Source organism: Pongo abelii, chromosome 9 (assembly GCF_028885655.2).
Source record: "Pongo abelii isolate AG06213 chromosome 9, NHGRI_mPonAbe1-v2.0_pri, whole genome shotgun sequence".
NCBI classification, from domain to species: Eukaryota; Metazoa; Chordata; class Mammalia; order Primates; family Hominidae; genus Pongo; species Pongo abelii.
In genome coordinates, this window is record NC_071994.2 from 123,832,127 (window position 1) to 123,853,744 (window position 21,618).

Sequence of the window (21,618 nt, forward strand, 5' to 3'; positions counted from 1 at the left end):
CTTCTGTTCTTTCCACTCTTTTGGAATCAAGGTGGAAGATGCCTTGACCATCGAATTTGACTGATTAAAAAAGAGACACAAGCATCTGTTGAGCCCTTGCTGTGCATCCAACTTTTTCCATCCGTTCTCTCATTTCTTTCTCACAGCAACGTTATGAAACAGCTTGCTGTGCCCATTGTGCAGATGAGGAAACTGAGGCTTACAGAGTTAGTGTCTTGCCCAAGGTCATCTGGATAGCAGGTGGCAGAACGGTGGTTTGAATTCAGCCTCCAGTGCAGAGTTTGTGGTCTTTCTCCATCGGCCCCAGGGACATTTCCTGGCCTGCGTGGTGGAACCTGCCCACCCCCTGAGGAGCCAACCAGTTCTTTTCCTTGACAGAGAATGGCAGAGTATAGTGGTTAACTCCCACCATATGACAAATCTCCCCAAAACTTAGTGGCTCAAGACAATGAACTTGATTGTTATCGATGGCTCTGTGTTTGGCTAGATGGCTCCTTTGATCTTGGCCAGGTTGTCTGGGGCTGCAGGAACGGGGATGGCCTCCCTCAGTATCAGCTGCAGCAAGGACCACATGGCTTCTTATCTTCCAAGAGGCTTGCCCAGGCCTGGCCTCTTCCCCACACGTTCTCCATGTCCGTGTAGATGTAGACATCCAGTCTTCCTCTTTGAAAGTAACTGAGCTGGCTTGGACCCTCTCTGTCTTGCAGAAGAGGGAAGCCTGATGCATAAGTACTTTTTACATCCTCTGTTATTTCACGTCTGTTAATGTCCGGTTGACCAAAGGAAGTCATATGTCTAAGTCCAGACTCAAGGGATGGATAATTGACTCCTTCTCTTGATGGGAGGGGCCAAGAAGCCCCATTTGAAGGGGTGTGCCTGCAGGAACGGGGAAGGCTTTGTGGTCATTCTGCAGCTACTGCAAAGGGTAACACCCACTCTTCAAAGGCCATTTCACAGCTCCTGGTCCTGTAAACTAAGGGCGTGGAGAGGGGTCTTTCTGAGCTTCCACATCTGGACGGGATATCACGAGGCTGTGCCAGATAGATGCCTCATTTTGTTTGTTTGGTGCATGTGTTGTTTTTTTTAAACACGCAGAGAATGTGAAAACATAACTTCCCTTTTGAATTGATCCTTGTTCTCACAACTAGTCATTACCTTTCATGATTGTTATTAATATTTCCCTGGACCAGCTGCTGCAGATGAGCCTGGAGTGCATGTTTGGAGTTGGTGGTGGGGAAGGTCCCTGTTCTGGGCTTGAGGTTTCAGGGATGGAGGAGGGGACATTGGTGCCCCATGCCTGCCCTCTTCTCAGGCTCACAGCATGCCCTGGTTTCTCCACCTGGACTTAACAGAGTTTCTGCCGTTATTTGGGAGATGAAGACCAGAGAGTTTTAGGCCCTTTGAAAGAAGGAACGGTTCAGAAGAATGAGTCAGTGATGGAGTCTCTAGATGTCTTGCCAGCTCCATCTCAGCTACTGTGTTCTCAGCCCCCTAGCCTCCCTCTTGTGCTTACAGGGACATAGTGCCCTGTTTTCAGTGCAGAAAGTGCTTTGATCAGAGGTTTGTGAAAACCAGTTTCAAGGCTGCCAGCTTTGGGTATTCCTGGGGTGTGGGCCTCAGTTCCAGGTTGCCCTGAAACTCTCCTTTCAACAGGGAGAGAAAAGGCAGTAGGAGCTACAAACACCTTGGGCCTTGTTCCCCAGCTCAGCCTTCTCGGGTGACTCACTCAGGAGCAAGTCAAACACAGCACAAGGGAACCCCTGCCCCAGGGCCCGTGACATAAAGGTGAAAGAAAGGCTTTTGGTGCCGCTTGCAGCCAGATTATGTTTGAACATTAGAGGCTGGTTTTAGGTTTGACGCTTTCTCATGTTGGCATGAGCACCTAGCATGCGGCCTGGCGCATCAGAAAAGCTCTAGAAGTGACCTTGCCACTCACCCACTCTGCAGGTGGCCGAGGCCCTTGGGTGGAATGTTCCAGGGAGAGTAGTGCTGGCAGCCCTGATTCAGGTGTGTCTGGGGAAAGGGAAAGGTGAGACCTTCAGTGTGGGAGCCCCTAAGGCCTGCAGAAAAATGAGACTCTTAAAGCTGCTCCTCGCACAGTGAGAGGGTACCTCCACCCACCAGGCTTTCGGCTTTTCAGCGTGGCTGATTCCTGGTGCACTGTCAGCCTTTATGGGTCCCATTAGAGCAAGAGAGTAAGAGGTTTTATGAGAGTTTCCCCCCCTCCCCGTCTTAAAAAAAAAAAAGAAAACTAGAGTTTTCCTGCAAATTAAACAAATGTCAAATCAGCTTTGGGTGCCTAAATGGCAACCTTCCAGAAGCAGTGCCTGAGGCTAACTCAGGGAAATAGGGGTTCCTGCTCTCTGGGCCTCCCAGCAAAGCCCACCTGGTATTTGTTCTGCTCTTTGAACAGATGGCTGAGGAGGGTCTTTGTTTTCCTCCCACAATCAGGGCTGGAGGAGATCCTGTTCAGGAGTGCAGAGGCAGGGGTTTGGGGCCCCTCTCCCCACCAAAAAGATCTTCAGGGTTTCTAGGAGCCCCTGGCATTACAGGCAGCATTTCAAATATGTACGGAAAGTGAAATTGGAAGGGGCAAATCTGTAGCTTTGTTCTGATTCTTAAAGAGGTCGGTGACCTTCAAAAAGATTAAGATCTCACGAGAGGCTGGGCACGGTGCCTCATGCCTGTAATCCCAGCACTTTGGGAGGCTGAGGCAGACAAATCACTTGAGGCCAGGAGTTTGAGACCAGCCTGGGCAGCATACTGAGATCCCATCCCTACAAAAAATGCAAAAAGTAGCCAGGTGTGGTGGCACGCACCTGTAGTCCCAGCTATTCAGGAGGCTGAGTAGGAGGATCATTTGAGCCTGGGGAGACTGAAGCTGTAGTGAGCCATATCGTGCCACTGCACTCTAGCCTGGTGACAGAGTGAGACCTTGTCACAAACAAACAAAACTCCTGAGAACTATTACAGCACCCGCATTTTGGACAAGAAGAACTTGGTCCAGGGGCTGGATGTGGTGGCTCACGTCTGTAATCCCAGCACTTTGGGAGGCCGAGGCAGGTAGATCACTTGAGGTCAGGAGTTTGAGACCAGCCCGGCCAATATGGTGAAACCTCTTCTCTACTAAAAATACAAAAATTAGCCAGGCATTGTGGTGCATGCCTGTAATCCCAGCTACTGGGGAGGCTGAGTCATGAGCATCACTAGAACTTGGGGGGTGGCAGTTGCAGTGAGCTGAGATTGCGCCACTGCACCCCAGCCTGGGCAACAGAGTGAGACTCCGTCTCAAATGAAAACAAAAACGCCAAAAGAACCTTGTCCAGGAAGGTCTACACAGGGCAAGTGACTTGTTGATTCAATTCACATAGCACATTAGTGGCTTTTTGTTTAAAGATCAGGTCCCTCTGTTTAAGGCGGGGTGCGGGGGGGCGCAAAATTGAGGAGGGGAGGCTTTTTCTCATTTGCAAGCAGCTTGTCTCTTAATCGACTGGTTTTTTTTGGTTTTGTTGTTGTTGTGTGTGTGGTTTTTTGTTTTTTTTTTTAAGTTGGAATCACTCCCAGAAGTAAAGGGGCTGAGATGAGCAAAATAAATAAGGAATAAGCAGGCTCAACGTGTGGGGGAAGTATAAAATACAAAGCGACTGAGTTTGGGGTGAAACTGACTCAGAGCTGAATGGGAACAGAAGTGAGCTGTGCCCTCTGTGTTCCTGGTCCAGGCTGAATGAGAGGAAGAGAGCAGCATGAAGGATAAAGAAGCCGGGTGAGCTTCTTATATAGTTTTCTGGTACAGTGGGCTAAGCGGCTTCTTTTTAAATGGGGAGCCCTAGGCTTTCAGTGTCCCCTGACTCCTACAGGTCTGGAGGATTGAAATGGAACCCTCACCTTCTGGCCATTGATCCTGTCTCTTTGATTTTGCCAGAGTCCCTCTCCCCAGCTTAGTCCCAGCCAGGTACCCTGGGGCTGCCTTCCCCGGGCTCTCATCCTCCTCTTTCATCCAGCGGCTCCTTATAGTTTAGTTCAGGAAGCCCCTGGGAGCCAGCTCTGTAGATCGCCCCCTCTTTATTCTTTGTTGCCTTTGACAAGGTGTGGAGGCCCCCCTCTTGGTTTCTCTAAAACGATAAGAAGGTTGAAAACATCCTTTTGCTATTCTCAACTGATAGCGTTTTTGCTCCTGGAGCCAATCTCCATTTAGTGGACAAACAGAGCCCTATCAGAATTGATCACCATCCTGCTGGCTCCCCAGGGGACTGTTCAGGCAGTGCCAGCCCCTCTCTGGGAATGGGTGGGTAGCCGTATGAGGACCCACCTGAAGAGGAAGGAAGGAATTGGCCTGGCAGCTTCTAGAAATTCCCTCAGGTCCACCTCATTTCAATTCTTTTGGACAGGCATTGATAACCCATTTTGCAGATGAGTAAACCAAGGCACCGAGAAGTAAAAGAGCATGCTCCAGTGTTGACAGAGGAGGCTCTGAACACAGAACTGGTTGAGCCCGAAGCCCATAGTTCTGATTGAAGGCCTATCTGGGTGTGAGGGTATCTGTCTCGCCTTACTTTTCTGGCTGCATTTTCATTAGTATCTTCTTCTGATTAGCATTTGAAACAGAGTCTTTCTCTGTCGTCCAGGCTGGAGTGCAGTGGTGCAGTCATAGCTTACTGCAGCCTTGGACTCCTGGGCTCAGGCGATCCTTCCGTCTCAGCCTCCCCAGTAGCTGAGATTGCAGATGTGCACCACCAGGCCTGGCTAATTTTTTTATGTTTTGTAGAGATAAGGTCTCACTATGTTGGCTAGGTTGGTCTCGAACTCCTGGCCTCAAACAGTCTTTCTGCCCCCGCCTCCCAAAGTGTTGGGATTACAGGCGTGAGCCGCCATACCCGGCCAGTGTCTTATTAATATTAGAGTGCTAGATCTGATGATAGAGGCCTGAAGGTAGGAGAGAAGGAGGAAGGTGGCAGAGGGATGATCTTCTGATGGGGAATCTCCAGAGCTGAGGTCACAAATGGGGAGACTGAGTCCCACTGGCAGATAGGTCCTGTGCAGACATGCTGCTGTTTTGTTTGGCTTGGCAATGACTTTGAATGCCTGTGGGTAGGGCAGGCATTTTCCCATGGGCCACAGGCCCATCTCTCCCTGCGGCCACACACCTGCCAGGCTACACTTACTTTATTGGCTTGGTCGGCTCAAGAGTGCGAATCTGCACATCTCTCCCTGATTCTGCCTTCAGTGACATCAGGCTGGCAGCTTGAAATTGGCCATCTTGGGTGTATTCCACCATAGAAGTCAGCAAACACTACAAATCAGGGCTTTTTATTTCTTCAGTTCGTTGTTTATTTTTTCAGAGCCAGTTTACCTGCACAGTACTGCCTGTGGGCATTTTCTTTCAGCCTTCCATTGAAAACTCTCTCCAGTTTGTACTAGGCATGGCCATCCACCTTGCTTTATTTAATTCAGTCTCATTTACGCCTCATGACAAGCCTGCCCTGGAAGATGTACCTGACCCCATCTTGAAAATAAAGAAACACATGCCGGGCATAGGGGCCAGGGCTTGGGTTCAAAGACAAGTCCTTTGCCTTCAAGCGTCATACCCCTTGATGGGGCTTAACTCCTTGGTTTTCATTTGGGGGGAAGGTTTGGCAATATCTGAGGACATTTTTGTTGCCGCAAGTAGAGGGGGTGCTACTGGCACCTGCTGAGTGGAGGCGGGGGAAGCTGCTAACATCCTACAAAGCACAGGGCAGCCCTGCCACAAAGAATGATCTGGCCCTGGCTGGGTGCGGTGGCTCATGCCTCCCAGCACTTTGGGAGGCCAAGGCAGGCAGATCACAAGGTCAGGAGATCGAGACCATCCTGGCTAACATGGTGAAACCCCATCTGTATGAAAAATACAAAAAAAATTAGCCAGGCGTGGTGGCGGGCACCTGTAGCCCCAGCTACTCGGGAGGCTGAGGCAGAAGAATGGCGTGAACCCGGGAGGCAAAGCTTGCAGTGAGCCGAGATCGTGCCACTGCACTCCAGCCTGGGTGACAGAGAGAGACTCTGTCTCAAAAAAAAAAAACAAAACAAAACAATGATCTGCCCCTCTTCGTTTGGAAGCTACTAACATCCTACAGTACACAGGGCAACCCTGCCACACAGAATGATCTGGCCTCAGATGCCAGCAGTGCCGAGGTGTGGGGAGCCCTCGCTTAGCAGGTGGTGCCCCCTGGGCATCGCATTGCTTTTCCTGTCTCAGGAAGGCATGAACTAAAGGTAACACTCATCTTGGTCAGGAATGGGGAAGCACCGTTTGGGCAAAGCTAACTGTGCTACCAAGGTGGCTTTCCAGATGGGCTGGCAGACAGGTTTAAGACCTCTCTGGGCTTGTGCCCAGACCTGGGAGGTTAAAGTCAGGTAGGAGAGGGTCACAGTCATCGCCCAGCAGTGGGAACTGTGACCTGAAGACAAATACAGACGGGAGGATTTCATGAGAAAAGAGAACATGGGAGTGGTGAGAAACAGCAGAAGCCCTGTCCCAGGAAGGGGCCAGCCAGCCATTGTTAGCGATAAGCCAGAGCTGGAGAAAACGGAATCAAGATCCAGATAGATTTACAGGGCTGCATCGGTGGTTCCCAAATCTGCCTCTTTGTCAGAATCATCCAGAGAGCTTTAATAAGAAAAAACAATGTATATGGCCAGACCTTGCCTCAGACTTACTTGGAATGGCCAGAAGTGGTGCCTGGAAGTCTGATATATGTATGTATTTGAGACAGGGTCTCACTCTGTTGCCCAGGCTGGAGTGCAGTGGTATGATCATGGCTCACTGCAGCCTCTACCTTTTGGGCCTAAGGAATTCTCCTGTCTCAGCCTCCCAAGTGGCCAGGACCACAGGTGTGCACCACCGTACCTGCCTAATTTTTAGTGTTACCCAGGCTGGTCTTGACCTCCTGGGCTCAAACAACCTCCCACCTTGGCCTCCCAAAGGGTTGAGATTACAGACATGAGCCAGTGCACACAGCACAGCCAAGTCTGAATTTTAAAACACTTTCCAAGTGATACTGATGACTGGCCAAGTTAGGGACCCCTGGGAAAGATGAACATGTTACTTGTCACTGACGGCTGTTAAATATCAAAAGGAGTATTTGAGGGAGGCTAGGCACCAACATCTCTCATGCAATGAAGTGTTTGAAGACTTGACACTGCTCTGCCCTTACAGCTGTAGGTGGGCCAGTCTCCTGCCCTCTCCAAGTGTACAGAATAGAATTAGGCACAGGGGACAAAATCTCTCTGAGCCTCATTTTCCTCATCAGTTGAATAAGACAAATACTACTTACAGCATGGGGCTTTTGCGAGGATGACATAAAGAAGCAGTGTGACAGCCATCAGCAAGCTCCCAGCTTAGCGTCTGAGTGGGGTGGGTCCTCTGTAGCTGTTGTCCATGGCTTTTGCTGCAAGAGCTTCCTCTTTCAGTCCAAATTCTACGTGGGTTGGGGTTCTACCTTGTGTCAGGGACGTTCCAGGCCCTGAAGGATATTGAAGTGAGGGAGGCCTAGTCTTCATCCTCAGAGAGCTTACAGCATAGCAGGGAGGTAGATGTGTAAAACCCCCTGCCCTTCAGCCACGCTGGGCACAGAGCGTGGAGAGGTGGCACAAGCTTGCCGTGGGCCTGGCGCAAGAGGGATCATGGGTCAGGGAAGCTGCTTAGATGGAATTCCAAAGGAAGTTACAGGGTTTTGGTAGGATGGAGAAAGTTCTTTAGTTGTGCCAGGTGAATGAGGCTGGTGGGCAGCAGGGAAAGACCGCACAGGCGGTGGCTGGGGAGAGGGTATACCTGGGGTCTCTGTGCCTTTTCTAATAGGCTTCTGGTTCTTGCCCTCTTTTTCTCTCTTTCCTCCTGTCTCCCTTCCTGAGAAATGATACCCATCAGGTGCAGACACTTAAAAAGTTCATCTGCTTGGTGCTTGATTTATCATTCAAACCTTCAGTAACTGATTTCCAGTCTCATAAAATATTAAATACATCCATTTATTGAATATCGCATTTTGATATGTTTTCACGCCTCATTTGCCACTGAAGTCAAGGACAGATTCACATTCTTCATGGTGTGGGGCCCAGATTTGTCCTCGTACAGTGTTTTATTATATCCCCTCCCCACACCCTTCCTCCACAGACCCACGCTCCTCGGCGTCTCACTTGAGCAGCCACCCTGACGGCCCAGTTGGCATGGACCATGGCAGGCCCAGGGCAGAATGGCCACATATATCATCCACAGGGAGAGTTATTTACATAGCACTGTAAACATTTGTGGAAGGAAAGACACGGTCTCTGCCAGACATCTCTAGATTCCGCATCAGACAGTGGCCAAGCCAGGGGTAGAGCCCAAGGGGAGAAACTGTTTAGAGCCTGAGGGGAGAAACTGTGTCCTCCCACAGGCCTGTGAGCACACTCATTCCATCCATTCATCCGCTCATGCTGGCAACTGAGGTTTGATAAGTACGTACTAAGTGTTAGATACTGAGCTAGGCCCTGGGGATTTTAAGATGGAAAGCTGTTGTGCATGAGAGTGCCGCAGGTGTGGGGGGAGAAGTGTGTCATTAGGAGCTGTGAGCATGGAGAGGAGGGCACGCAGTTCTCCCACGGAGGTGACTGGGAGTGATGGGGCCGTGGAAACACTTTAGAGAAGAAACAGCCCTTGAGCTCAGGCTTCAGCTAAGGATGAGTTTGCAGATAGCAGAGGAGGATAAGGACATTCCAGTCAGGGCATGCTGCCGGAGCAGCGGCATGAGGGGGAATCTGCATGTTTTGAGGCTGGGTGCTATTCTGTATGGCTGGGGATGGAGGGTTCCAGAGGGGCCTGGTAGGAGTTAAGGGTGGCCAGGAGGTAAGGGCAGGTCACAGAGGGCTTAGAAGTCACAAAGGTGAAGGAATTTGGGTGGTCTCCTGGAGATGGTGAGGGAGTGCCACAATTCATTGAGATGAGAGGATGGTTTGGAGCAGGGCAAGACCAGAGGCAAGGATGCCAGTTGGGAGGCTCGGCTCAGGGGTCCAGGTGAGAAATGAGGAGGAGGAGGAGGACAGGCTTCGGAAGACATTCAGGAAGTGGACTGCATGCTCGTGACTGGTTCAGTATTGGTGGGCCCTTAGGCTAGGTTTCCCCAAAAATACACCCTGAGAAAATGACTTGTGTTGTAAGGGGTTTGGTTGAGGGGTGATCATGGAAATCAGCAATGGTGTAGAGAGACAGGGAGGGGCACCTGTGTTTAGCACCACAGCACGTTGGTGTGCAGGAGGCCAGGAGAAGGCCTTCATGCAGAGAGCCCAGGTGCTTGCAGCTCGGGGAAGGGGCTGGGGCAGGGCCCTGTGGGCATCTGCACGGTGGGTGAGGGAGGGAGGAGTCAAGTCTGATTCCCAGGACCACACGTTGGGTGGAAATGCCATTCAGATAGAAAGAATTTGGGGAAGTGGCCATTTGGGGATGACTAATTCAGCTTTGCCATGTTGAGTTTGGGGTGCCTGTAAGCTGGCCACATGGAAGCACCCAGCAGGAAGCTGATTGATGGGGTGTGGAATCCAGGAGAGGGGTGTGGGCGTGAGACACAGATTTGGGCTTTATTTGGGTAGAGATGCAGCCAAAGCCACGGGCCCAGATTGTGTCACTTATAGTCACTTAAGAAGAGCAGAGAGCAGATGAGAGAGGAAAGAGCTGGGAAACACAGGAATTTATGGAACAATCTGGGGAAGAAAGCCTGGCAAGTCAACTGAGGAGCAACCGGAGAAGGTGGAGGGAAAAATGAGGGCAGGTAAGACCCCGGATTCCAGGGGGTGGTTGCCAGTTGGAAGAGACTGGAAAAGATAGTTGCTACTGAGAGGGGTCAAATCAGGTGAGGGTAGAAAAGCTTTCGCTGGGCAATGAGGAGGTCATGGGGCTTTTGCAGGGAATGTTTTCAGTCGAGTGCTAGGAGCAGAAGCCAGAGGGGCAGCTGTATGAGGTTTTTGAGCAAGGAAGTGTCAAGGTCAAAGTGGCATTTTAGAAGATGATTCTGGAAAAGGTGTATAAGGTCAGAGATAGGAGAGGCTGAGGTCAGGAGGCCAGCAACGAGGCTGCTGCAGGCTTCCAGCCAGCTGGGAGTGCAGCAGTGGGCTTAGAGAATGTGGGAGGCTTCCTTGAGCCCAGGAGTTCGAGACCAGCCTGGACAACGTAGTGAGACCCCATCTCTACAAAAAGTATAGGAAGAAAAGGAGACGTCTGGGAGGCGGAGTGCAAGGAAGACTTGCTAAGACTCAAAATCGCTAGGCTAAGAGGACACATTTACAAAGGCTCTTGGGGCCAGCGCCACTGGCCACACTCTGTGTGTATGTGCGCGCATGTGTATTTTTCAGGGCTGAATGCTGTCATCAGTAACACAGTCTCTGCCCCTACCATACTGAGAGGTGACCTTGGTTGTGATCCTCACCCCTCTAGGGCTTTTTCCTCATTGTGGAGGAAGCAGTGACCCCCCTTCTAAGTTGTGAGACTCACAAGAATGATGCCTTTTAAAGCACTGCGTAGGTTGTGATGAACCATATGGGTTTTTAACTACGGTGCAAACAACTGTCAGGGCTTGTGTCTCTTCAGGGCCCAGGAGGTGCCCCAGAAGCTGACCCTGCTACCTCCTGCCCTGCTCCTCTGCCCCCAGCCCCACCCTTCTGGAAGCGCCTGTGTCTCCTGACCTCGGATGCTCCTTCTTCAAGGTGGATAGGCCTGGCTGGCTGGCGGCCTGTAGACAAAAAAGTGACCTGCCAGCAGGAGCCTTTTCTTCTTTCCTCTTCCATTCAGAGCTAGTCTGCAACCCGCTGGCAGGGAGAGTGTTGAATCTGATTTGCTGAAATACAGTAGCAGATTGATTTTGTAGCCACCAGCGCCTGTAACAAATTCCAAGTGAAGTTTGGATTGCACGATTGTGGGGTAATGACATTTTAATTGCATGTCATATTTAGTCTGGCTCAATCTCAGAAGCCTGGGGTGGAGGCCCAACCCTGCGTGCTCCCAGCGCCTCCCCTCCTCCTTCAATTGGGCCTGTTTGGTCCCTCTCAGAGTTTACTCTCCTTCCCGCAGCCCCTCCCACCTCGGGGATCTGGGTGCAGGCAGCTGGGGGTAAAGTCGAAGACAGTTCTGGGCTTGCATCTGTTTCAGATTTTTTTTTTAGAGCTGTTTGTTTTTGCCGTCTTGCTGTGTTGCCCAGGGTGGCCTCAAACTCCTGGGCTCCCCTGATCTTCCTGCCTCGGCCTCCCAAGTAGCTGGGACCATGGTTGCATGCCTCTGCTCCTGGCTATTTAAGACTTTTTCCCTCTTTCCCCTTTCCCAAAGGTAGCTTTCCCTACCTTTGTTTTTCCCTCTCTGCTTTCCCTTTTCCCTCATCTTTGCACTTTTTTTTTTTTTTTTTTGAGAGAGAGAGTTTTGCTCTGTCGCCCAGGCTGGAGGTCTCGGCTCACTGCAACCTTCGCCTCCCAGGTTCCGGTGATTCTCCTGCCTCAGCCTCCTGAGTAGCTGGGACTACAGGCATGTGCCACCTGCCTGGCTAATTTTTGTATTTTTAGTACACACGCGGTTTCACCATGTTGGCCAGGCTGGTCTCGAACTCCTGTCCTCAGGTGATCCGTCTGCCTCGGCCTCCCAAAGTGCTGGGATTACAGGTGTGAGCCACACGCCCAGCCTGCACATCTTAATGGACTTGCCTTCTACCCCCTTCTCCTTCTACTGCTTTTTCTTTCTTCTTCTACACTTGGTTTTCCTGTCCCTCCTTTCCTTGGCTCTCTCCACTAAGCTGCTGTGTGATCTTGGACACATCACTTCCCCTCTCTGAGCCCCAGTCCTCTCATTTATGAAATGCAGGGCTTAGACCGATTGGTCTCTGTGAGCCTTTGATATGCATGTGATTCCTCCTTGTGTGCATCCCTCCTTCCCTCCCCATTTGCCTTCTCCTCTCTCTCACTTCTTGGTCTCGCTTTGTTTTTATGGCGATGCTCGGAGCAGGAGTCTCTCATTCCACGATACAGGTGGAGGCCCGGACTGCCTATTATGATCCGTGAGCCTTCCACAGGAGAGGGACTCAGTGAGGAGCTGATTTGCTCCCTTCCCCCAGAACAGCCGAGTAATTGAAGAAAACATGAATGTTAATGATGCATTTAGCATTTGGAAGTTAGAGGGGTGATTAGTATGTTGTAAGTTGTATATTAACACCTTCACAGTGGCATAATGAAGACAAAATATACACTCAGAGATGAGATTGTTTATTCTTTGTGCAGCGCTCCTGGATGCCAACCCCCTAAGCCTCGGAACACGTGGCATGGCTGTGTGTGGCGGGGAGGGGGTGGGTGCAGGGACGGTGTCTGGCTTCGTGGTTTCTGCTGATGAGCTCTCTCACCTGTCCTGGGGCTGGCCCAGGCAGCCGGAGTGGAGGGTGGAGAGCACAGTGGGCTGGGGGCTTGGAGTCTGTGAGAGACCAGATTGTAGGGGACACTGTCATTCAGGAGTGGCATGCCCGGAAGACAGTGCGGCATGTTCTTTGTGGTCTGCGGAGCTCACTCTAAGTTTTCAAAGGAACGACAGGATAGGAGAAGTGAAGGAAGGATGCAGGAAATAGGAAATGCCTGCAGTGTCTTGAGCTTCAGGAACTCTGGGATTTGCCCGTTCTGCCCTAGGGAGGTCCCCCTCCCCAGCAAGGGGATTCTTGCTGCAGGTTATGCCTAGTGAGTCACAAGCCTGGGTGCAAGCAAAGCATGTTGATTGGAAACTCTCTGACCGGGTTCCGTATTGGTGCTCAGGGCTTTTACATGAGAACCACAGAGTCTCAGAATGTCAGTGCAGGAAGGGCCTTGAAAGAACAACCAGCCCATGTCCTGTCATTTTCAACAGGAAACCAAGGCCCAGTGAGCGGACAAGACTTTGATTTGGATTGACAGCTCGAGGCAGAACCAGGAGAGGGTCAGCTCGCCTTCGTTCAGCCTCTGGGACTCTAGATTGGGGTGCAGAGATCTGGAGACTCTGGCCCCTCGATGATTCCCTTGGCCCATTTGTCCAGGAGGCCACATAGGAACTCCACCTAGTAGCTCCAAAGTGTGGAATAGCAGATAGGATGTAGAGAGATTTGAATCCTAGCTCTGCTGATTACTGGATGTGTGGCTGTGAGAAAGTGGTTTCATCTCTTTGGGACTTAGTATCTCCATCTGTCAAAGAGGAACAATAATATTTAATATGCAGTATAATTGTCAGGATCCCTTGCATCCTAAACACACACACTAAAAAATGATTAGCATTAACGTGTGCGTGTCTGCATGCATGCACGTGTGTGTGTGAAATACCAAGTACAGTTTCTGGCAAAAGACAAGGAAGGCGCTCAAAAAATGGTGATAATGGTGTATCATAATTGTTACTGTTGTCATCATGATTTGCTTTCATGGCTGCAGCCTGCACACCCAGCTCTCATCTGTTCTTCAAGTTTCATTTTAGTCACCCTTCCTCCGTGCATAATCCCTCACTTCCCACTACCCCCGTCTCAGTTCAGCACACTCCTGTGTGTGGTATAACCCTTCATCCATCTCTTGTTGGTGGAGTTTGCTTGTCTCTCTCCCCCATCTGCCTATAAGCTCAGTGGGGGCGGAGACTGTGCCTCCTCCCTTTGTCCTCAGCATCAGTGTTCCTGAATGTTCATTGGACAGATGAGTGCTCTAAATCCAGGCCTGGTGAGCCCCACCTGGGATGAAGCCAGTGGGTGTGAACCTGCCAGCTTCTCATTTCTCAAGATGAATCCTGAGTTCTTTTGTGCAGTGCAGGGAGTGCTGTGCTTTGGGGTTGAAGGCACCCCCTCCTAGTGACGGAGAGTGGGTGACCCCTTACCTCCTTGCAGGGCTGATTGTAACTCAAGTCCTGCTGCTTCCACAAAGCCTTCCCTAGTAATTCCATCTTTTCTGTACCGCTCCTGTAATACTTAATTCATTCTCCTGACATGCTTGTCATACTTCACCTTGTCCTGTAATCACTTATGTGATGTATTTCCTTTGTAATACAACTCATATCTATCCCTGTGGGACAACTCGTCCCCCCGTGAACCACCATGGTGTCCATCTATAGTAGACTTTACCACTGGTAGAGTTTAAATGGCACTTTGTTGAATGAAAGAATGATAGATTTCCTACTATATTTGTAGTGTAGAAGCCTGTTCGGCTGTTATCTCATTGTAATGCTAGTTTTTCTCATTGTCCATTCTACATTCCATGAGAGCAAGGATTTTACTAAATACTTCTGTGTCCTCATAATACTGGGCAGATAATTTAATGGGTAATTAATTACTGATTGATTTCCTTAAATTTTCTATCCTATTAAGGCTTTTGAGGCAAAAAAAAATCTTATTAGCCTTGTTAAGGGGTGCCAACATTTGAAAGAATTGACTAAGCCTGAGTCCCTATGATGAAACGTATAGCATGTGGGATTCCCCATGACAGGTGGAAATCCAAAGGGTTTTTCTGATCATTTCCTGAAAGTCACTGATGACTTCACTGAAGGCAAAAGATCTCAGTTAAAGGGAATTATTAGATTTGACACTAGAAGTTGTCAATGTAGCCCTCATTATCGGGCTACTTTGTGGTGGATGGGAACTGGCTTTGGGGCTTTGTCTATGACAGGAGAGCTCTCCCTGCTCACTCTGGGTGGGTCAGACTGAGGCCATACCAGAGCTCTGAGCTTCCACCATGTGTAGAGCCCTGAGCGGGGCAGGGAACACAGGGACAAAGAGAAGTGAGGTGGGTAGGGGAGGAGGGTCACGGACACGTGGTGCAAACCCGAGTGTGTGTGTGAGAAGAAAGCATTTCTAATCAGTGACCCTCGTATTAAGCAGGGTTCTGTGTGTGAGTGGTGGGGTTGCTGGGATAAAGAGCCATTTGAGGCTGGAGGGTTGGTCTCTGTCATTGGGGTCTTGGCTGGTGAGAATGAGGATGATTACTCATATCCATATGTAGTCGTGACTCAGAGAGCTCGGGTTCTGGAGTTGGAGAGACCAAAGTTCACAACTGAGCCCAGCTGCTGCTTAGCTGATTGGCCTTGGGTAAGTTCCTTACACTTTCTGTTTCTTCTTCTCTTGTGTGGGATATCATAATAACTGCTTCCTGCTTCTCTGTGTCTTGTAGAAGAAGACATGCCCCCACAGTGGGACTAACACTCAGATCTTGTCAATTCTTGTCCTGTGCTTTCTATACCCTTCAGCCGAGGGAAGGGGGGCTGTCTGCTTAATTAGCTGATGTTGATAAGAGCTTTGGAGATACAAAGCTCTTGATAAGAGCTAATCCCCTTAATCTGTGTGGGGCTGATGTGTGCATGTGTTGTACAAGGCAAATAGCACTGGGGGGATTGACCAGGAATGCAGGGCAGCACACGGAGCATGCATGTGTGTGTGTGTGTGCATGTGTACACATTGTTCTTGCTCCCTTTGAAGGTGCTGCAGACATGATGTACAGGGATTCATGCCTCAGATGGGGCTTGCAGGAGATGCCCTCCTTGTTTTTCCATCCCAAAAATGCTGTGATTTTATCCTTGGTTGGAAGGTGGCTCCAGGTCCTGGGGCAGGGAAGTTCCTGAGCTCTGCAGGAGCATCTGTGTGGTCCAAGGGAAGGATTTAAGAGCCCAGAGTCAGGTGTGGGGTGAGCTTTCTGCACACTGCCCTGCTCACTGTCTCAGGATGCTGAGGCATTTAAAAATTGTCCTGATAATCCTTCTGGCAAAATTGCCAGCCCCGCTATAGCCTAGAAAAGGGGAATCTGTGAACTCAAAGATACGCTGTTCTGTTTTGACTCAGCAATGGACAATCTGTTTTCTCCCAGGAGTTTGGTCTTAACCTTAAGTTATCAATTGGTTCACTCCCCTCTGTTCCCTCCCCTCTGCATATGTAAGCTCTGCTTGCATCCTCTCTCGCTTCTTTCTGTGAACCTTCCCTGTGGGCAGTGATGGGGACAGGTCCTCAGTGCAGTGCCTGGCCTGCCCCCCATGTAGGCATGGCTCCCCCAGAAGCAGACCCCAAGTGAAGACAGAAGTAAGTGCAAGTGGTTATGTGGTTGGTGGTCCTGGGAACCACCCAGAAAGGGGGTTATGGTTTTTTAAAAGTGCACTCATTTGCCTGATAGAAGAGTGGAGAAGTGAGACAGGGAAGGGAAAGAAGACCATAAAACTGTGGCCTCCCAGGGCCCAATCCCACTGGGGCACAGTGGGAGACTATGGCCACTAGCTAGGGTCTAGCACTTGGGGCCTGTCCCATGTACATGGGCTGCATGAGCTCCAGAGACCAGAAAGTTCTTGGATGAGCCAGAGGTGCCTGCATCTGGAGGCCCCCAGATCAGCGAGTGTGAGAGAAGTGGACATGGCCCCACGGCTGCTCCTGGCCAATCTGAACTACTGCATCCTAGACCCAGGCTTGGCCATTGCCGTGAAGACATCTCCTGTGGCCGTAACCCCACTCAGATGTACATGCCAGCTACCCTCAGGTTCTAGGAGCATTTTTGCAATTTTTATTTCTTGAAGACACTGGCAGTGATCTGATTTATTAAAACTGTAAGTTGGCCGGGTGTGGTGGCTCACATCTGTAATCCCAGCACTTTGGGAGACCAAGGTGGGCAGATCACGAGGTCAGGAGATCGAGACCATCCTGGCTAACACAGTGAAACCCCGTCTCTACTAGAAATACAAAAAATTAGCCAGGCGTGGTGGCGGGCGCTTGTAGTCCCAGCTACTCGGGAGGCTGAGGCAGGAGAATGGCGTGAACCCGGGAGGTGGAGCTTGCAGTGAGCTGAGATCATACCACTTGCACTACAGCCTGGGCAACAGAGCGAGACTCCATCTCAAACAAAACAAAACAAACAAACAAAAAAACCGTAAGCAAATATGCATTCATAGTGGGTTTCCTTTGTGTCAGGCACCATGCTAGGTGCTTTTTCTGCATATCTCTTCTTGGTCCCTTTGATATCCCATGAAGCAGGTGTTGTTATTCTTGTTTGCTATTTGAGGCAACTGAGGCAGAGAGTGGTTAAGTGAGTTTATGCAGCTTGTAGGAGGCCGATTGAGGCCCTGAACCTAGTACCATACTGTCTTTCCTGGCTGCACTTACCATCTGAGAGCTTGATTCTGCCAAATGGCACTTCACAAAGCATTGAGCGGGTTGGGTGGGCTACTTCTGTGGGCCTCCTGTGTATAGACACCAAAAATAAGATTCAATCCAACTAAAAGCCTGTTAATTATGCCCCAAGACTACGGATTGAAGGGTACTTGGGCCTTGATGGATGGAAGCTGTCTTTAAGTCAGACTCTGAGGAATGTCGTAGCCCCTCACCTTTTGATGAATTTGTGTCTGCCTGGCAGGGCCTGGCAGCTGCCCAGGCTCTGGCTCTCTTCTCTATTCCAGGAAGCCCAGCCATGCCAGCTCTGGCTTGTCACTCTTTTTGTCCCAGGGAGCCCCTAGAGACCTCTCAGTAATGCATTCTACCAACTGGGCTTGGCTGGCACTCTTCCTGCCCCTAGGGCCTGGTACGTGACTTTGCTATCAGGCTTTGTGATTGCAGCTTGTGGGTGGGGATCCCCAGGATCCTCTTTAACTGAGTGCTCAGTTTTCATTTTAATCTGACAACTGAAGAGCTCTGGAGTAGGAGCCAGGAGATCTTGATTTCAGTCTCACTCATTGCTTATGTGTCCTCCTACTTCTCTTCTCTGGGCCTAGTGTCCTCATCTGCTAAGTGATGGGATCTAGTATCCCTTCCAGGCCTGAAATCCCAGGAGTTGGGGAGAAGCAGGAATTGGGTTACAAAGAGGACAGAGGGTTACCAGCTGACTTCAGAGGTTTGTCTCCTCCAGGACCCAGCTGTCTGCTGGCTGACAGGTCAAGCACCCAGGATCCATTACGTTAGATCAGTACAAGAGACTTTGGATTCTGCCAGTCCTAGGCGCTTCATAAAATCCCTGGCCTTACATCTTTGTGGGGGTGGGGAGGGGGCAGAGGGAAGAACTTGGGAATTGGTGCATGATGGGGATGGGGAAGAGGGCTGTGGATTCAGCCATATTTGAGCCACGGAGTCTGGGCCAGCCCCAGGAGCAGAGGGGCCTGTAGAATGGGCCATGATGGATTGTGACCACTCAGCTTGTGGGTCAATAATCCCTTTACTAAGAGATCCCCAGGTGCACCTTAGCCGGAGCTCAGTCATAAAGGCATCAGTGGAGAATGGAGCTTTCATAAGGGGTCCTGAGGAAGAGCCTATTAGATTGCTCTTTCAAATTGGCCGTGACAGACATGTTCCTTAGGGAGCCATTATCTTCAGACGGAAGCTGGATACTTTGGTCTGAAAGATTTGACCCTAGGCTATTCAGCCAGGAAGGATGGAATAGGAGGTTGGCCCTACAGTGCTTCATGGCCAAAGTGCTTTGGCCATGGTGGCCAGGAAGGGATGCAGAATGTTGAGAGGGGAGCAGAGGGACTGGAGATGGGCATGCACGAGGCACCAGACCCCTCCAAAGGTGTCGGAAAACCAAAGACCAGCACGTGAAACCACGTCAAGACCTTGAGGGAGCACACAGCTTTCAGATATGGGAGTGGGCTGTTCAGATTTTACAAGATAACCCTTTTGTCTCAGGCAATGAACCAGTCAGCTTTCCTTGCACCAAACAAGCTTATAATACACTACAGTTACTTGTACAAGTGATTCCAGTACCCCCTATGCATCAAGCAGTTTTTATTGGGCTTTTGCCCTGGGGTTTCTTGAAGTTGCCACTGCTAAAGGGGACTTTTTAAGAGGCTTAAAAGCCTCTGCTACAATGATCAAAGAAGGTTCCAGGATGTCAGTGGACAGGTGTCACTGGAGCAAAAAGTTCACTTAGGACAGGGGTTCTCCTGGGGAACCTTCTCGGGAGCCCCATGAATGTTGGCAAAGTGTTACGTGTATGTAGTGATGTGTGTTTCTCTGGGCAAGAGCGTAAAACCTTCAACCAGAGTCTCAAAATGGTCTTTTGTCTCGCAAGAGGTTAAGGTTAAGAACCCCAATCAGCTCTGTAAAGCAGGGCTATGTCTGCTTTGCTTTCCATTGTTTTCTTAGCACCCAGCTTAGGTACCTGGCACTTAGTAGGTGGTTAATATATAATGGTTGGATGAACAGCTGACTAAGAGAAATAATGGTTCATGACTGGGGAATGCTTTTTTATTTTTATTTTTATTATTTTTTTTTAGGCAGGATCTAACTCTGTTGCCCAGGCTTGAGTGCAATGGCATGATCTCAGCTCACTGCAGCCTGAGCCTTGCAGGCCCAAGTGATCCTCCCATCTCAGCCTCCTGAGGAGCTAAGACCACAGACATGTGCCACTACACCTGGCTAATTTTGTAGAGACAGTGATATCATTTGGATCAGTGGGGCCTGGTTGTAGGTGATTGGATCATAGAGGTGGATTTCCCTCTTCGTGCTGTTCTTGTGATAGTCAATGAGTTCTTGTGAGATCTGGTCATTTAAAAGTGTGTAGCACCTCCCCTACTCTTCCTCCTGCTCCGGCTGTGTGAAGTGCTCACTCCTCCTTTGTCTTTGGCCATGGCTGTAAGTTTTCTGAGGCCTCCGCAGAAGCAGATACTGCTGTGCTTTCTGTACAGCCTGCAGAACTGTGAGCCAGTAACATTTCTTTTCATTATAAATTACCAAGTCTCAAATATTTCTTTATAGCAATGTGAGAATGGACTAATAACGAAAATTGGTATCAGGAGCGGGGTATTGCTATAAAGATACCTGAAAATGTGGAAGCAACTTTGGAACTGGGTAATAGGCTGGGAGAATATGGAGGGCTCAGCAGAAGGCAGGAACGTGAGGGAAAATTTGGAGTTTCCTAGACACTTTTTGAATGGTTGTGACCTAAATGCTGATAGTGGTATGAACAGAGATAGCCAGGCTGAGGATGTGTCCAGATGGAGATGAGAAACTTATTGGGAACTGGAGTAAAAGGTCACTTTTACTATGTCTTAGCAAAGAGCCTGGCTTCCTTGTGTCCCTGTTCTAGGGATCTGTAGAACTTTGATCTTGAGAGTGATGATTTAGGGTATCTGGTGGAAGAAATTTCGAAGTAGCAAAGCATTTAAGATGTTACCTGACTGCTTCTAATGCCTATGCTCATATGTATGAGGAAATAAATGACTTAAAGCTGGAACTTGTATTTAAAAGAGGAGAAGAGCATGAAACTTTGGAAAGTTTGCAGCCTGGTCATGTGGTACAAAAGAAAAGCCCATTTTTAGGGGAAGAATTCAAGCAGGCTGTAGAAATTTACATAAGTAAAAAGGGGCCAACTGCTAATAGCCAAGACAGTGGGGAAAAGGCCTTGAGGCATTTCAGAGACCATTGTGGCAGCTCCTCCCATCATAGGCCCAGAGGCCTAGGAGGACGTAATGGTGTTGTGGGTCAGGCCCAGGACCCTGCTGCCTTGCACAGCATCAGGACACTGTTCCGTACAGTCCACACTCCAGCTCCAGCTGAGGCTCAAAGGGGCCCAGGTACAGCTTGGGCCACAGTTTCAGAGGGTACAAGCCATAAGCCTTGGTGGTTTCCATGTGGTGCTAAGCTGGTGGGTGCACAGAGTGCAAGAGTTGAGGCTTGGGAACCTCTGTCTAGATTTTAGAGGATGTATGGAAAAGCCTATTTGTCCAGGGAGAAGCTTGCTGCAGGGGTGGAGCCCTCATGGAGAACCTCTACTAGGGCAGCACTGCGAAGGGGAAGTGTGGGGTTGGAGGCCCCACACAGGGCACTGCCTAGTGGAGCTGTGAGAAGAGGGTCACCATCCTCCAGACCCCAGAATGGTGGATCCACCAGCAGCTTGTACCTTGTGCCTGGAAAAGCTGCAGGCACTCAACGCCAGCCCTTGAAATCCACTGTGGGGGCTGAACCCTGCAGGGCCACAAGAGCAGAGCTGCTTAAGGCCTTGGGAGCCCACCCCTTGCATTAGTATGCCCTGGATGTGAGAAATGGAGTTAAAGGAGATTATTTTGGAGATTTAAGATTTAATGACTGCCCTGCTGGATTTCGTACTTGCATGGGGGCTATAGTCCCTTTCTTTTGGCTTATTTATCCCTTTTGGAATGGGAGTTTTTACCCAATGCCTATACCCCCATTGCATCTTGGAAGTAACTAACTTGTTTTTGATTTTACAGGCTCATAGGCAGAAGAGACTTCCTTTATCTCAAATGAGACTTTGGACTTTTGAGTTAATGCTGGAATGAGTTAAGACTTTGGGGGACTGTTTTGAAGGCATGATCATTTTTCCAATGTAAGAAGGACATGAGATTTAAGAGGGGCCAGGGGTGAAATGGTATGGTTTGACGCTGTGTGTCTGCCCCAATCTCATGTGGAATTGTAATACCTGGTGTTGGAGGGGGATCCTGGTGGGAGGTGATTGGATTGTGGAGGCAGATTTCCCTCTTGGTGCCGTTCTCATGACAGTGAGTGAGTTCCCATGAGATCTGGTTGTTTAAAAGTGTGTGGGACCTCCCCTACTCTTCCTCTTGCTATGGCCATGTGACGTGCTTGCTCCTCCTTTGCCTTTGGCCATGATTCTAAGTTTCCTCAGGCCTCCCCAGAAGCAGATGCTACTGTGCTTCCTGTACAACCT

The 21,618-nt window shown here is 49.8% G+C and overlaps 1 protein-coding gene across 11 annotated transcripts in view; it reads left to right on the forward strand.

The window, feature by feature from the left end:
- The window catches only part of GRIK4 (glutamate ionotropic receptor kainate type subunit 4), a 472,259-nt gene that overhangs the window by 86,613 nt on the left and 364,028 nt on the right, over window positions 1-21,618 (forward strand). Inside the window, exon 1 of one of the 11 annotated variants that reach the window (XM_054525259.2) lies at window positions 7,488-9,025. The exons of 9 other annotated variants lie outside the window; for them this stretch is intronic. The gene's annotated coding sequence lies outside the window, so the exon portion shown is untranslated. Of the gene's footprint in view, window positions 1-7,487; window positions 9,026-9,403; window positions 9,777-21,618 lie in introns of those variants that run through there. One more of the 11 variants, XM_024255908.3, reaches the window with a different exon arrangement.